At 50.6% G+C, this 11,378-nt stretch overlaps 1 long non-coding RNA gene across 1 annotated transcript in view; it reads left to right on the top strand.

Annotated features, from left to right (window-relative positions):
• The window catches only part of LOC106809231, a 61,653-nt gene that overhangs the window by 49,337 nt on the left and 938 nt on the right, over positions 1–11,378 (top strand). The gene's annotated exons all lie outside the window — the stretch shown is intronic.

Raw genomic sequence — 11,378 nt, 5'->3', positions numbered from 1 at the left:
ACACACGCACACGCAAACACGCACGCGCGCACACACACACACGCACACGCACGCACTCACGCACACACACATACTTAGCATAAATGAAACTTCGAGTCGACTTTATTACGCTCACATTCCTGCCAACGTAACGGTTTATACGCTCTAATACATGCACTGCACTATATACTACTGAGGAAAAGTAGAATAGAGCCTCTCGTAAAAGGCTGTGTAAAACGCACGAGTCAGTATTTTCATTTCAGTTCCACATTATGCGTTTGTTATGTTTATGGCACTTTATATATATATAGCACTAATATCCTTACTAATTAATAGAAATATAATACATTCACAATAATCTAACAGACCGCACACAGCGACTGTGCCTTTCTGTTTTTGCAACAGCGACTGTCTTTCTTACATGTGAAAAATCTGTGGTCATGTTGTCGCGTTATTTGTTGATGGTGTGCGACAGACGTGACCTCGTGTCAACTCTGCAGGCAGCGGGACACGTGGTCGCAATCTGACCGCAATATGGCTGAGGCGTAATGCTGCTTCCGCTCGTTCGTCACTGACATATAGTGGAAGAATAATCCACGCGTAACAGCAGCAGTAGCGGCGCCGGCGGCAGCGGTAGCAGCAGCAGCAGTAGCAGCAGCAGCAGCACAAGCAGCAGCAGCACCAGCAGCAGCAGCACCAGCAGCAGCACAAGCAGCAGCAGCACCAGCAGCAGCAGCAGTAGCAGTAGCAGTAGCAGCAGCAGCAGCAGCAGCTGCGACGGTGGCAGCAGCGGCATCAAAACCAGTCGTAAATGCAGCAGCAGCAGCAGCAGCAGCAACAGCAGCAGCAGCAGTAACACCAGTAATAAGCATCCTCATTATCGTCGTCGTCGGCGTCGTCGTTGTCGCCATAATCATCATCATCATTATCAGCAGCAGCAGCGATACCAGTAATAACGACAGTGGGGCAGTAGCAGCAGTAACACCACCAGTAGCAGCAGCAGTAACACCACCAGTAGCAGCAGCAGTAACACCACCAGTAGCAGCAGCAGCAGCAACAGCAGACGCAGCAGCAGTAGTAGTAACACCAGTAGCAACACCGCCAGCAGCAGCACCAGTAGCAGCAGCCGCTGGCTACGGGAGGGCACCCCCACCCCCACCCCTCCCCGGTGTCGACCCCCGCAGATGTGGCACGTGTATTCACTTTGCTCCGCGGCGGATCAGTTGCCTCCCCCAAGTTGGCTGCTGTTTGAGGGCATGCTGATGGATACTGACACTGACCATTGCTAGCCTAGCAGCTCTCCCTGCAGTTACCAGTATCGAACTCAGGCGAACTTATCTAACGAGAGAACCAGAGAACCGATCCTTAACCAAAGAAGCGCTATTTAACTCGGCCATAATTCGCGCTGTGGTGTTGTTTTTTTGGTCACTACTTTTCTTCGTACGCACGAATTTGCGAATTTGCAATGAACATAATTGTTTATTGTTTGTTCTCGACCGATAAAAATATGGTATGTAGATTAACCGTAATGTGAATTACGGGATGCCATAGTCATGCAAAATACGGATTAGATTGATAAGAAACGGCGCGCTATCTCGAAGGGTTGTTTGTATTGAAATACAAAACCGAGACATCTGCTTAGATAATTATCATCCGTGGGATAAATCATTTCCTTGCGTGGTTCCTGGTTGTTCTCTCTACATACTCCGTAATCCTCCTCACGTCCTGGACCAAGCAGGATAGGTCCTCATAGGACTTTTATCGCGTATTTTTGTTGTAATTCAGAATATGGTCACATCTTCTGCATCTACCGCGCTGTGAACAATACAAATGTCGCAACGGGTAACATTGCCACCGTTGCTGTACACCACTGCTGTAGATATCGCTGACAGTACAGCGACTTTTCTGCGACCTCAAAGTTTCAATAGCCCACCCGTGGTCCCCAGCGTGGCACTACGGGGGTGGTATATATGACCATTACAGTGTTACGGGTAGATGACTATATGTGCAGCTCCCACGTGGCGTTTGCCGATGGGTTTGTGCGCGTGTGTCTACACAGAAGCGCCACCTATCTTGACTACTTTTGGGCGAGTTCCTTCGACATTTGCAATCTGATTTAGGGGTACACCGAGGCAGCCACGTCGTAAGGGTCATCAATTTCGAAGAATGCAGTCATATCGTTGTTAAACCAAGCTGTCGATGCTAGTAATGCATTTTCTGCCTGGCGTACTGTGTGTGGCCTGGCCAATACCTGCCATACTGTGTGGCCTGACCAATACCTTCCATACTGTGTGGCCTGACCATTGCCTGTCCACTCAATCGAGGCGTTCCTGATTCCTGTACTCTTTGTGGTCACAGACGGCAAACAGTTCCCGCTAATAACCACAATGCGACCGCTTGTTCGTCTGTCCAGGTCGACCAGGCGAGTCCGTTATATGTGTGTACAACCGCAGTCATTCAGTGACCCGTTCTGTTTGCTGAAATGCGCTTGTAAGCCGACGGTTAGGGTGCATTCAAGTCTTCTTATTCGTACAAGCTTTCTCGCGAAAGCTGGTATTACTGGAGGTAATAAGCAAGGCTGGGTACACGGTCCGTACATGTAGTTTCGCACGAAGGGTCGTTGTCGTATATTGGCGTATAATATGTACTCGAGGTAACTATCTGATATGGTTAGGGTTAGGGTTAGGGTGTTAGGGTTAGGGTTAGGGTTAGGGTGTTAGGGTTAGGGTTAGGGTTAGGGTTAGGGTGTTAGGGTTAGGGTTAGGGTTAGTGAGTAGGCGTAGGCGACATACTCGCCGACACCTCGGGTAGGGCCTACTACATATACGACAACGACCCCTTCAGCTGTAGTTTCTGTTGTCTTATCCTTGCCCTACCTGCCTGCACCAATTGGCACAAGTCTTCGAACGCTGGTATTACTGGAGGTAATAAGCAAGGCTGGGTACACGGTCCATACACGTAGTTTCTGTAGTGTCTTACTCGGCTAGCTGCCTGTACGTAATTGGGCTAATAACTTCATCCGGACTGATGAGGGCCAATTAGTTGACCCGCATGTTAACATGAGGTCAGGTAGAGCCACCCAACAAGGTGCCAACATGGGGCTGTGAGCATGTATGGGTAGATCTACCCAACACTCCACATGCTATTACCGCCGGACCACACACTTAAATTATTACAGGTATGCTAAAGGTATTACAAGTACATAGTGCATTGTGATGTAAGTGCTAACAAGTGCATACATGAAACACTAATGTACTAACATATACTAAAGCACTGAAAGTATACTAAAAGTACTGCAATTACATAGTACATTGTACACCGTATACTCTAAGTGTACTAACGTGATCAATACAAGTACATAGTACGTCAGGTACTACAAGTAGGCTTACATACGCAAAAAGCACTACAAGTGTACTAAAAGTATCACAAGTAAACAGTAAATAGTACATGGTACTACTGTAACGTAGTAAAACACGGAGTCTTATTACATAACATAATGTATGGATTGGTAGAGGAGTACGAGCGGCAAACAAGGTAATAAGGAAGGACAACAGGTGACTAATAGCAACGTTACGTCGCTTACGATATATCATTATTGACGTTCGTATTCCCTTACCAAACTACATTACTTTATATACAATGAGACTTCGTGGTTTTACTACGTTATACTACAAGTACTAACAAGTGAATACGCTAAAACTACTCCGAGGCAGGTAGTGGCGGTCGGCCTGGATTTCTCCGTCAAGCCTGGCGACTATAGATAATAAACACATAAAGTGCACAACGGAAAAATAGTGCTATTTCACGGCAATATTATTCTACTTTGCCTGCGAGTCTAGAATAATTTTATGGTATTGCATTAAGCAGAATTCTTTGCTCTCTAACACAAGGTATTCATTAGCTCTTGATAACACGCACACAGGGTGAAAACGCGCCTAATCCCTCCCTCGCACCCTTGCCTCGCACCAAGGAGCTAAATATAACGAGGAGAGGAAGCGGATTGGCTGTGTGATTTACGCCTCAAGGGCGCCATCTATGGACCATAATCAGCTGAAACGGCTGTGCAGACCATAGAAATAGTATAGATAACCAGGTTAGGTTAGTAGTAAACCAGGTTTTAGTTAGGTTATCTATACTATTTCTATGGTGCAGACCGAACCCAGAGACAATAGAACACTAATCTGTTCTTGGGTCTCTGCCGAACCCAAATTTGGGCCAGATATGGCGGCGCTTCCTCTCTTTGTTATACTTAGCTCCTTGCCTCGCACGGACAGACACACGCTTAATCCTGGTGCGGACACCGATGTCCACTTATTTTACCACTTACTTATTTACTTACACACTCACGATGTCCACTGTTCGTGAAATTGACTCGGCGGTTTGTTTGTTGCGTTGGCCGCCTCGACAGATGATTTTTGGATTATCGGATTATCGGATTAGCAGCATCGCGTTGAGTGGCTTTGAGTAAGCTTTGTCCGGTGTTAGTCGCTTGATTAGCATGTATGTGACACACGTCTGCCTGCCTTCTTTCTCTCGCGGTCTCTCTCTCTCTCTCTCTCTCTCTCTCTCTCTCTCTCTCTCTCTCTCTTAGGAGAGCAGCGCGAGGAGAGGAGAAGGAGAGGAGAGGATAGAGAGAGAGGGGAGAGAGAGACAAGGATAGAGCGAAGAAATAAAAGAGGAGAAGGAAAAGAGAGAGGGAGAGAGAGAGAGAGAGAGGGAGGGAAGAGAGACGAGAGCAGTAGACGAGAATAGAAGGAGAGAGAGAGCAGACAAGACGAGAGAGAAAGACAAGGCAAGGGAGAGAGAGACGAGAGAGAGATAGTAGAGCAGAGAGCACAGAAAGGAGAGAGAGCGAGAAGAGCAAGAGCAGAAGGAGAGAGAGAGAGGCGCGCGCAGAGAGAGAGAGAAATAGCAGAGAGAGAGAAGAGAGAGAGAGAGAGAGCGAGACAGAGAGAGAGAGAGGAAGAGAGAGAGAGAGCGAGAGAGCAAGAGAAGAGAGAGGACGAGACGAGAAGAGAGAAGAGAGGAGAGTTAAGGGAAGCGAAAAAGAGATAACACCTTGGCTCCATCGTCCCACTCACACTATAACTGATGCAGTTGTCGCTTACAGACAGAGATAGCGCTGTTATTGTAGACCCAACTTCCCTGTGTACGTGATATCAATAGCTCGAGTACACCGAATATATCTGTTGGCACCGGCCCACTGGTGGAGAAAACGCCATAAAGCAACACGCCAGTGGGAGCTGCAAGCATATAGTCATCTACGACCGTAAGCACTGTAATGGTCATATATATACCACGCCCGCGTATAAGTGCACCGTTGGAGGACACGGGTGCTGCATATGGGTGAGAAACTCAGTTGACGGTCGCAGGAAAGTCGCTGTACTGTGCAGCCGACACCTAACAGCAGTGTGTAGAGCAACGGGCAATTTATCCCGTTGCGGACATTTGTATTGATCACAGCGCGGTGGATGCAGACGATGTACACCACTATCTCTGAATACGCAACCAAAAAGTACGGGCCCGCAATAAAGGTCCAGCATGAGCGACGGGCTCCGTAGCTGCCACGAGGCACCTTGAAAAGTTTCAATAAAATAAATGCTAAATAAAATACGGAATCTAATACTAGTACTGAAACACCAAAATCTTAATCGTTTCTAATACATCTCTTTCCACTATTAATTGCAGGAGCCAGTTGCGCTGTCACAAGTGCCACCTGTGTCACAGTGAGCAATGGCGGCGCTTAGTGTGTTGTGCATAGAGCATATAACACGGAGATTGACAGGAAAACTGTCTGCAGAATAGATAGGTGAAGAGAGAGTATAGAAACATTAAGAATTTTGTAGAGTACTAGTATTAGATTTCGTATTTATATTTAGCATGTATATTTATGAACGTCGTTCAAGTGCCGTGTACCTAGCTATCCTGTTGATCGGACGGTGACCCACGATTAGCGAGTATGTAGAGAAGAAAAAACAAAAAACCCCCAAAACAGAACCACGCCCAGGAGCAATGAATTATATCTCACGGATGATAATTATCTAATGCCCAGGAGATCCTCACGGTTTGTATTTACCAATACCAAACAACCCTTCGAGATAGCGCGCCGTTTCTTATGAAAAAAAGGAAGGGGGGAGGGCAAAAACAAGTCTACATCCGTAAGTTCTGACATGACCATGGCAACGCGCGTATTCCACATTACCGGTTAAATCTACATAACCATATTTTTATCGGTCGGACACAAACAATAAACAATTATGTTCAAATTCGCAAATTGCCGCAAAAATTATCGTGGCATGAACAAGAAAAGTAGATGACCATAAAAAACAACAGCCAGCAGCGCAGATTAACGGTCGAGTTAAGTAAGCGCCTTACTTGGCTAAGGAGTCGTCTCTCTGGTTCTCTGGTGTCTTGATTCTCTGTTAGACAGGTCAGTTGAGTTCGATACTTAACGAGAGAGCTTGCTAAGGATAGCAGAATGTTCAGTGTCAGTATCCCATCAGTATGCACTCAGACAGCATCCAACTTTGGCGGAGGCAACGATCCGCCGAGTAAAGTGAATACAGTGCCACACGTGCTGCGGGCGACACCGGGAGGGGTGGGGTGGAGGTGCCCTCCCTAGCAGCGCATGCTGCTGCTACATGTGCTGCATGCTGGCGTTGACTACTGTGTAGCTACTACTAGCTGCAATGCGCGTCTGCCTGCTGGGCTTGCTGCTACTGTGGGATTCGACTGGAGCTGTCTACTGCGCCACTGTCGTTATTACTGGTCATCAGCATGTCTGCTGAGCTGAATAATGATACGGATGATGATTATTGGCGAACCAACGACACGCACGCCGACGACAACGACGATAATGAGGATGCTTATTACTGTGTTACTGCTACGTGTGCTGTCTGCTGCTGCTAGCTGCTGCTGGCATTTACGACTGTTTTGAATGTCCGCTTCTCCACGTCGAGCTGCTGCGTCCTTCCATATTGTGGCTGCTACTGCTGCTGCATGCTCGGCTAGCTGCTGCCTGCTGTCTGCTAACTGAGCTGCTGCTGCTGGTCTGCTGCGCTCGAGCTTGTGGCGGCTGCTGCCTCGCTAGCTGCTCGGGCTCGGCTGCTTAGTTCTGCTGCTGGCTGCTGCTGCTGGCTGCCTTGTTCTCTGCTGCTGCTGCCTGCTGCTGCACCGGCGCTGGCCGCCGGCCCGCTACTGCTGACATGTTACCCGTGATTATTCATTCACTCAATATGTCAGTGACGAACGAGCGGAAGCTGGCATTAACGCCATCAGCATATTGCGGTCAGATTGCAGCGACCACGTGTATCCGCTCCTGCAGAGTTGAGCACGAGGTCACTCTGTCGCACACCAATCACAAATAACGCGACAACATGACCACAGATTTTTCACATGTAAGAAAGCACAGTGAGTATGCAAAAAACGAGAAAGTGCACAGTCGACTGTTCGGTCTGTTAGATTATGTGAAGTAGTTAATATTTCTATTAATTAGTAGGATATTAGTGCTATATATAAAATTAGTAGAAGTGCCATAACATAAACCAAACGAATACATGTGGAAGCCTGAAATGAAAATACTGCACTCTGCCAGCCCTTTTCACACAGCCTTTTACCTGTGAGAAGGCTCTATTCTACTTTCCTCAGCAGTATATAGTGCAGTGCAATGTCTTAGAGAGTATACGACCGCAGCGTTGGGCGAGGAAGTGAGCGTAATAAAGTCGACTTAAAGTTTCCTTTATTCTAAATACTTGTGCGTGGTGTACGTGTGGTGTGGTGAAGCGCGCGGTGCGTGTTTGCGTGGTGCGTGTGCGTCCGTAGTGTGAGCTGCGTACTGTCGCCCGTGCTGTATGATGTGGCGTGTGCCCAGTGTGTGCGTGTGCGTCCGTAGTGTCGTTCGGCGTGCGTGCGCGTGCGTGCGCGCGTGTGTTTATGTGTGTGAATACATGCGTGCATGCGTGTGCGCGGATATGCAAGAGTGTGTAAGCGTGGGCGTGTTCGTTTCGTAAAATAAAAAACATGTCAGGTCTGGAAAAACGATTAGCACACACTAGGCCTTGTAAATGTTATCCGCAGCTACGCACAGCGCACAAACGATCGTGACAACTTGTTTAGCGGCAAGGAAACAGATGATATCCTGATGATATGTACTAGTAATGGTTTACTAGTAATTGGTATACGCAGCTCATTGTAATACTATGGTGTTTTTGAAACAAAAATACCCCGAAATTCCCTTAGAAAACACTGATGTAAGTCCACTCCGGCAGTATTATGCAAGTACATACACCGGACAGTGTAACAAATATCCACACCCAGCGTATCTCTGTCTGCTACAGAGAAACCGAATCAGTTAATAAGTGAATGACCAAGTCATCTCCTTTCGCGTGGCCCCCCCACCCCCGTCACGCCACCCGCCCCGCCCCGCCCCCCAACCTCTCTCTCTCTCTGTCCTCTCTCTTCTCTCATCTCCTCTCTCTCTCTCTCTCTCTCTCTCTCCTGCTCTCTCTCTCTCAGTCATCATCTCTTACATCTCGTCGTCTCTCTCTGCCGTCATCTCTCTCTCTCTTCCCTCTCTCTCTTCCCGCTCTCGCTCTCTCTCTCTCTCTAGCTCTCTCCATCCTCTATCTTACGCTCTCTACGCTTTCTACATTCTCGTCTGCCTTTCTCCTTCTCTCTCTCTCTCATCTTCGCTCTCTTCCGCCTCCTCTCGCGCTCCCTCTCTCATACTCAGCTCTCTCACACACAGCTTCTCACGCGCGAAAAAAACAGCTCATCGTGTACTAATGTAAGCATCCATCAGCACGTATCACAGCTTCACGCTGGCACGTACACACAGAAGCCAGCTGCAATCGCTTGTCGACAACCAAGCACACTACACGCAACACAGTTATCCTCGGTAAAGCATGTTTACTCCTACGGATAAAAGGAACCCATGTGTGAGCGCGCGCACACACACACCACAACACAGACCGGATCACCAGCACCAACACACAACACAAACGCCACCGCGTGACGCGGCGCACACACACACAACACACATACCCCCAACACAACACACACGCAACACACACAGCTCCCGCAACGCCGACTGGCCGGCGCGGCCCCGGCGCGCGCACTGAGCCCCACGCCAACCAGCATACGAAGGCGGACACACTACAACACACACACACACATCACACAACACGAAGTCGGCTACAAGCAGCAGCGTCGCCAGACGCAGGCCGAAGGCGACCTACCCGGCCGGCAGTCGGGCCGCCCGACTCGCTTCGAGGCCGTGGACGGGCAGGGGCGCCCGCCGCCGACCACCTCACCCAGCCGTCGCGCGCGCCACCGAGCCGCAGGGCCGCGGCCGCCACCACCGGCCGGCGCGAGCGGGGCCCCCCGGCGACGGCACGCTCGCACCGCACCACGACAGCGAACCAGCAAAGCGTCCCGCGCTCAGATGGGAAGAAGAGGCAATGTAGGTAGCCGATAAGGGAAATCGGACGCAGGAGGGAGGGACGAAAGGCAGCCTGTAGCAGCGGTCACCCGCGCGCTTCGCCTGTGCAGGGGACGTCAGCCAGATTATATGGCACCCGCACGGCCCCCCCCCCCACACACACCACAACACACCACACACACACACAACCACACAACACACAACAAGCACACATACACCCCCCCACCACGCAACACACACACACGCACACGCACCACACACAGCAGACGACACACACAACCACCACACACACACAGCGGCACACACACACACACACATAATATACGCCCCCCCCACACACACTACGACACGCACACACACACACACAACCCACACATGTACGCGGACCAGGACCGCCGTGGGGGGAGCGTGCATGGGCGGGGCGCTGCAGAAGGAAGTAATAGAGCGGCAGTCACGGGCGGCGCCCCGGAGGGCAGCCCGCCCCCGCGCGCGGGGCACACGAGGCCGCCGCCCCCCCCCGCCCACTCATCACACACACACACAGCACACAGTAGGAGGGGAGAGATCAGCTCAGGAGAACACAGCTCACTGGGGTGACGACAAAGTCGCCGACCGGGCGAGGCAAGCGCCGACGCTATGGACGCCAGCCACAAAGTAGAGGATCGCAGAGCAAGAAGAGGCGGTCCAACCTTTGCTGATCTACAGCATATTAGCGAACCTGCAGCGATACAACAACCGTTAACGCGTATGACCTGCCCGACAACTGGCTGAAAATCCGTTACGAAAACCTCCGGTGTCGTCTCGAAATACAGTATAGCGAAGCAAACCAGGTAGTTCAACACGCGCTGCGTGCGAGGGGCGCGAGGGCAGGGTGCTGGTCAGGTCCCCGTGCCCCTATGATGTTGTGTTCGCAGTGAACCTGCACTTGCTTTTCTAGACCGCGGAGTGAAACGTCGGCGAACACGAGCTGGCTCTGCTGTTACTAGCTGTTGCTGCTGCTGTGCTGCTGCTGCTGTGTAATGTGTTACTGCGGCTGCTTGCTGCTGCTGTCTATCACTCGGTGTTGCTGTACTGTGCTGCGCTTGCTGCTGCTGCTGGCTGCTAGCTGCTGCTCGCTGCTGTACTGGTGTTACTGCTGCTGCTGCTGCTGCTGCTACTTTCTACTACTGGTGTTACCTGCTGCTGCTGCTGTTACTGGTGTTGCTGCTCGTGGTGGAGCTGGGGGGCTGGTGACTGACTGGGTGACGCGTGGGCGGGGGGGAGGCTGCTGCAGCCCGCCGGACTACTACTTGTGTACTGCTGCTGTCTGCTGTCTGCTGCGCTGGTGGATACTACTGCTGCTACTACTACTACTGCTGCTACTACTGGTGTTACTGCTGCTGCTACTGGTATTACTGCTGATGCTACTACTGGTGTTGCTGCTGCTGTTACTAATGCTACTACTGGTGTTATTGCTGCTGCTACTGGTATTACTGCTTGCTGGCTGCTCGCTGCTGGGCTGCTTGCTGGCTGCTGCTGCTGGCTGCTGCTGTTACTGCTGCTGCTGCTGCTGGCTGCTAGCTGCTTTAACTGGTGTTAACTGCCTGCTGCTGCTGCGCTGCTACTCTCTACTACTGTGTTGGACTTGCTGTTACTGCTGTTACTATGTAACTGCTTGCGGCTGCGCTGCGTGGGCTACGACTACTTGTGTGGTACGGCTGCTGGCTGCTGCTGCTGCTGGTGCGTGATAGCTACTGCTGAGGCTACTACTACTGACGCTCCGCTACTACTGTGGTTCACTGCTCTCGCTAACTGGTTATTACTGCTAGATGCGTACTACTGTGTGCTGCTGCTGTTACTAATGGCTACTGACTCGGTGTTCATTGCTGCTGCTACTGTATTACTCCGCTGCTGCTGCGTGCGCTCGGTCTGCTGCACACACAGGATATGACGACGAGACGACCGCTGCAACGACGATCGC

Source organism: Priapulus caudatus, unplaced genomic scaffold, assembly GCF_000485595.1.
Source record: "Priapulus caudatus unplaced genomic scaffold, Priapulus_caudatus-5.0.1 Scaffold338, whole genome shotgun sequence".
In the NCBI taxonomy this organism is placed as follows: Eukaryota; Metazoa; Priapulida; class Priapulimorpha; order Priapulimorphida; family Priapulidae; genus Priapulus; species Priapulus caudatus.
The sequence above is the reverse complement of the archived record's forward strand: the minus strand, read 5'-3'. Positions and strand labels throughout refer to the sequence as shown.